The sequence below is a fragment of the Limanda limanda genome, chromosome 8 (genome assembly GCF_963576545.1).
Source record: "Limanda limanda chromosome 8, fLimLim1.1, whole genome shotgun sequence".
Lineage (NCBI taxonomy): Eukaryota > Metazoa > Chordata > Actinopteri > Pleuronectiformes > Pleuronectidae > Limanda > Limanda limanda.
In genome coordinates this window covers 9,074,247-9,080,867 of record NC_083643.1, presented here as the reverse complement: position 1 = coordinate 9,080,867, position 6,621 = coordinate 9,074,247, and positions in this window count along the sequence as shown.

The window sequence follows — 6,621 nt, the reverse complement described above, 5'->3', positions numbered from 1 at the left end:
TGCGTGACTGAGGGTGAATGTGACGTCTAAGTAGCCGAAGGTGACTTTTTTTCACCCAAGCTTCCGGTGATTTAAATCAAAAAGTGGAATAACTGTACTTTGAAAAACACTGTTGTGCGCTTAGTGACAGGCCGTTTAGTTCAAACTAACACATTCTTATCTACCTAGAAGCCTTCAGTCGGTTCAATAGAGGATAAATAAAGTTTCAGTAAAGTGGTGTTTCAGCTGCTGTCGCCTGGTCGTAGATGAAGAACTGCTTAGTGGGGGGGTGGACGCGTCTCTCCATAGGAAACCCCTGTCTCTCTCGCTCCGTGCTCATGAAGGGGACAGGCTGTCGTGTAGGAAGACATTCTGTTATGTTCTGTGTGTGTTGTCAGGTTCATCACATTATTTATTTTGTTTCCCATGTTTTAACTTCACATGTTCGGAGACGTGGATTCACCAGCTGAATGTCGAGCACTTAGTAAAAGCTTTGCTGATTGAAGAAGTGAAACGGATAAAAAAATATGTTCTCGTTTTTGTTGATTTCTTTGTTTTCTTTTGTTTTTGACATGACACTTGAGTTATCGCTGACTTGTTGTAGTTGTATGACTTTTTATCTCGGTAAGTGTCATGTTTTCTGCTGCATGGTTTTTGAAGATGAAGCTATATATGTTTGCATTTTATTTTAAAGATGTAAAAAAATAAAATAAATAAGGACATGCAGCTGATACACCAAAACAAGTTTCAACAATAAAGTGAATGTCAGACAGCTGCGTCTTCTCTCACTTACTGATCTATTTAAACTTCTGAACTTTGGGAGGAAAAACTTTGTGTTTACAACCAGCGCCATACACGATGAAGACTAGACATACATTATAGAAATTATGGTTGAATCTCAAATATGAAAACAATCAATGAATTAATCATTTTGGCCAAATGCAGAAGACCTGTAATTAGAGAAGTTTTAATGATTCATCTCCAAAATAAAGGCGCTCAGAAAATTTTGGAATTGGATATTTGAAAGGAATCATTAGATTAATCAATAAGGAAATAGTCAACAGCCTGTGAAGATGTGCCTGTACTTGGACATAACAGTTATTTGGACCAGATGACAAAACATGCTGATGTTTGGCAGGAATAATATTCATCACTACCTACGTTTTTATTCTGTAAACATGATAACAATTGCTTATTAGCCCTAAAGTTCAGCCAAACTCATTAATATTGCATCCTTTATACAAGTTAGTGCATTTCACAAATGACGGATGAGCAGAAAACACAAAAACACTGTCAATGAAAAGAAAAATGTAAAATGGGCATTAAAAGCTATAATTTCCCCCAAAAAAGATAAAATAATTAGAAGAAAACAAGTTTTAAAAATTTGATTTAAACAGACATTCTTTATACATAATAAAATGTATCATAAAACGTACAACATAGATGCAATAAATAAGTGAATTAGTTAAAATGATGTCTATAAACCATACATCCTCAAGAGCAAGGCTGAATGTTTTATTTGTGTATAAAAGATCTGCATGAATGATTCTTATTTCGCTCAATAACAAAAATGACATCCTCATTTTGCCACAAGATTAAACATTATGGGATCGACATTATGAGGAACTTGTTAGAGCTGCTCTCTGGGGTCAATCCATCCAATAAGATTTGATATATTTTAAGTGTTCACCAAAAAGCCAAGAAGCATCATTCATAGACCCACGTGTCAGTGCCATAGTAAAAAGTAATATTATGACTTCAGTTCATTTAGTTTTGGAGAATTTCATTAAGAAATCTGTGAAGCACAAAGATGCTGCTGCTCCCAGGAAGAAGCTTTTATTTTAAATGGTGGAGCTGGACCCTCGTCCACGTGAAGAGGCCGATTCGGTGTCACAGTTTTGTTTATCAGCTTTTCTTAGCTCTGACGACATGTAAACCTCCTGAAACCGGTCTAATGTGAGAATGAGATATTTCCTGACTTGGCTCGGCCGTGGTGCCAGGTGCTGGGGCTCAAGCGGATGCCACCGAGGGGCCACTTCCATTTCTCAGAGGGGATTAAGTCCCTCCTCTGGGGCTGCTCGCGGCGTATACAGCTATTAACTTAAATTAAAGTCATCGCGAGGTGACAGATTTCCAAGGAGGCCGTGGGCAGGAAGTGATTACATGTGATAGTTTGCCCCTCGCTCCTGCTCACCCTCCCTCTCTCTCTCACACACACACACCTCCACAGAGTGGTACACCCGCCCCGATGACACCCTGCCCCGGGCTTCCGATAGCAGGCTAACATTTCCAGACTGCATTCCTGAGGCCTGCTTACTCCTCATGTGCTCTGGGAAACCTGCAGTTTGTGCTGCTCCAGAAAACCCATCACTTTCCAGGTCCGGGCCCTTTTTGTATACATTCGATTTTGTTACATCTTTATCAAAACCGTGACGCGTTGTCCGCCTCTGTACGTTAAGAAATCTCTGATGACGCAAAGCTAAAAGACTCCGTTGGAAACCACAAGACAGGCATAGTAGGACAAATCCATACAGCATAATCGACAGTCCTCAACTGACTGGCTCCCGCACAACAAGCCTTTAAATTGTACACCTAATTGGCAAGCTGGAAAACCCATTCACTCAGGAGCAGACGCTGAAACCTAAAACTTTGACTTGCACTTTCTAAAAGTAGACTTTGGTTTGAGATCTGCGGCCTCCGCTTGTCACCGCTTTAATTCCCTGTGCCACTTGCTCCAAAACAGCCTGAAAGAAGACGAGAGGCGCCAGCGTTTCCTCTTTTTATAAACCCTTTCATTCACGTCCTCTGATCTGTTAACACTGGAGAACAACACTGCTCTCACTGCGGCTCCTGTGTGTAGATGGGCCGTGTTAGTTCTTGATTCGGATCTTGGCAGGACAGTTTGTTTTTCCGCTCCGCTCTGCTCGACAACTTGCGTCATAAGACCCAGATCTGCCCCAAAGTAATTGGGTTAAATGTTGTACGTTGATTCAGCGGCGGATTGGACGACTGTGTTCTGCTGCTGAATGTTTCAGGGTCAATGTTTTCCTGGAGGTAATTTGTTGAAATGCAGGGATTTCACATTAAAGTGGACCTCTCAGGGGAAGATGCTCTTTTTAAAAAATAAATGATTTTGACCCTAACTCTGTTAAATTGTGCAGATCAGGAAAGAACCCTTTATATTTTTCAGTGGAGGGATCCAGGATTCTCAACATTTTTGTTGATTTCTCAGAAAATGAATCAGGGAACTCTGTAAATAATAATCAGGCTTGTTAAGGTTATTGCTCTCTATGAGTGTGTAATTTGGTGACTGTATTTCTTAGAGAATTGTTCATGGATCTTCATTTAAAAGAAAAGAATCAGGTATGTTTAAGGGACTGATATTTATGAACATTTTTAATTGGTCCTGATCTAAATATAAATCTGGATCTAGCAAATTTAAATGTGGTTTCATGAGGGATCTGCATGGCGGAATGGTAGAATGAGCTCCCCATCGACATCCGGACATCAGAAAGTTCACACATCTTCCGCCGCAAACTAAAAACACACCACTTCAGACTATACCTTGATTAAAAATAAAAAATAAATTAAATTAAATTTAAAAATTTAAAAAAAATAAAAAAATTTGAAACTAACAATTTAGTAGCACTTAAATGGCACTTACTTATAGCATTTTGTAGTTTTGCTTCATTTTTGAAGAACTTGTACTTTCTTGATTCTTGTTGTTCTTGGTTTGTACCCTCGGGGTTGAATGCACTTATTGTAAGTCGCTTTGGATAAAAGCGTCAGCTAAATGAAAATGTAATGACCTTGGTGGAGCGCTTTAAGTTTCATTCTACTTCAAAACAAAACTTTGTATTCTTGTATTAACTGAAAACGTGAACATTTATAAGGTCAGTTGAGGTGTTGCTCACAGAATGACCCTGTAACCTCCGCTGTCCTCGGGCAGCTCTCCGGCCTCTAACACTGTAACTTCATCACCTCACAAACCACCGAGCCACGTTAGTATGTCTTGTGAATTTCATCTGACTTAGAACTGCACCCGGATGAAAAAAAAAAAAGAAGAAGCGCCATCTGAATCCCAGCGATTGAGTGGAGGGTGTAAGCGGAGAGGGCGAGCTCGGGGGGCTGGCTTGGGGGTGGGTGGGCCGTGCGTGTCTGCAGCCGGCTGCACCTGTCCCGCTGCGCTCAAGGAGCAGGGCCTCAAGGTGGAGCTCAGCCAAGGGGCAGCGGGAGAGGAAGGTATAAGGAGGAGAAGCTCAACGGAGGTCGGCCTGAATGTGATTCCCCTGAGAATCTCTCCCACCGCGTGCTCGCCCGGGCTATTAATAACTTTTATTAGGTTTAAGGGGAATTAGTGAAGATGTTAGTCGTCAGCAGCCTCGCAGATATATAGACTTGTTGGTTTCTGAGATGAGGAGAAGGTGGACTCGTCACTAAGATGCAGGCTGTACGCACACACGCGTCTCGATGACTTCACAGGGCGTCGCATTGACTTAGATTGATTTCCTGCAGACTTACTCAAACCTTAAACATAGTAACTACTGGCCTGGGCCTATCCCTTACCTCAACCTGACCTTAAAACATGTCTTCACCTTACCATTTAGTGATTGACACTATGGGGTCCTGCTTTTTGTCCCCATAATGTGACTGTGTAAACAGATCTGGGTCCCGACAACATGAGTAATACCTGGAACTCACACAAACACTCATACAGCAGCACATGTTTAAGCAGACACAGAAATGGATGCAACAGATATCACAAGTAGCTTAAAAGCAATTTAATGACTTGATTACTTGTTATTCAATCCATTTCTATTTATGCATATTTCTCTTCTGGCTGGTTAAGCATTTCCCACAATCCTTTGGTCGCAGGTCACTAACTCTACAGTCCAACACATAAAGGTGTATTTTACTTAATAATAAAACTAATGGCCCATTGGGTTCACTTCTAGCATAGACAATAAAGTTTTCGTAAAACCACGAACTGAACGACTCGAGGAAGTGAAGTAAGAAAATGTAAACTTTATTGCAACGTTGTCATTCTAAGTTCTCCGATTTACAGAAGAGAGAAGAAGAAACACTTGTAATGGCACAGTCATCGTAAATATATGTACATTGCTGATTCTGCAATAGTCCAGACACTTGCATTGTCCAGACGTAAGAGTGGCGTGTTAAGGCACATGGGGGGGGGGGGGGGGTGTTGTGTTCACTCAGTCTGCGGATGGGAAGGAATAACAACACAACAAAAGCGTTTTTTTCCTGCAACTTCAACGTGAACACACCACAGCATTCCATGAAAAGCATCAGAACAGGGAGCGAGAACAGCTCCTCACACCAGAAAGGAGCCATCAAGGGGGGGGGGCGTCACAGTTTGTCCATCGTACATTCAGCTCCGGGAGATTAAGACGTTGGCGTGTTCACAACTTACTGCGTTGCACTAAGACATTTGGTGATTTGATAAGCTTCGGTTAGACCTGAGTGTTTTTCGGAGTCGATACAGTAAACTCGGTAAAAGTCACACGGTGAGTTCAGTGGTAAAGCGTTCGCTAAGTGATGAGTCAGCAGCCGGGATCATCGCGGTTAGTTAAGATTGTGTCGTGAAGAACAAAACCAATCAGGAGAAGCACTGTCTGTTCACTGACTGGACACACAGCGTTGTTTTTTGTGTGATTTCTCAGTTTTTTTACATTTTTTTCGATTTCTAAAGAGAATAATTAATGGATCTTGATTCCAGGGACTGATATTTATGTGTGTGTGGTATGTGGTGCAGATCTAGTGGTTTCACACGGGGACTGTTGGAAACTTCACACTGCTGAGTGTCCTACTAGTTCAATATAGTCTTAAGTTAATCAGTTATGTGATATAGATCTCATTCACTTTTCCATGGAAGTGAATATGATTATGAGATCAGTCCAAAGAGTAGAATGCAAGTAGGTTCACATGAGGGCAGTGATGTAATTACTTTTACAACCTACACCTTCATGCACCACATTAGGTGATGCTTTTAACAATTTCCGAAAAATCAAACATGGCTGCAATATACTTCAGAATGCATCGAACAAATGTATTCTGGGGTCTCAAGAGCCCAAATTCTGTCCTATTAGAGGAACTGTTGGACGTTTTAGTAAATACACATATTACATTTATTGTTGAGAGTTAGATGAGAAGTTTGATATAATGCTCGTATCTCTCTGTTAAATAGGAAACCCACAGACAGGACACAGTTAGCCTAGCTTAGCATAAAACCGAAGGATTACATAAACCAGACAGAACATGTGAAATGTGCTGGTTGTCAGATTGGGACCAGAGCGGCTAGGTCCTGTCTTTACGCTGAGCGTCATCTGACCCTCTGCATGAAAGCAAATAAGTCCATAAAATGTCAACACTATTCTTCTTAAATATCCTTTCCACATCCGTGGTGTTGTCAACAAGGCTTTCTTTAGCACTTCGTCTGGCAGAGAGCATTTCAACACAACATCGCACAGTTATTTAAAAACAAGCAGCTTGTTTAAAAGCCCCGACTACAGCAGGTAAGTAAGAAATTTCAATATAATGTACCGGTAAATTCAAAATATAGTCAGAGTAACATTAACAGTAGCATGGCCTCACGTTCATGTGGCCTACAGTACTAGAGGACAT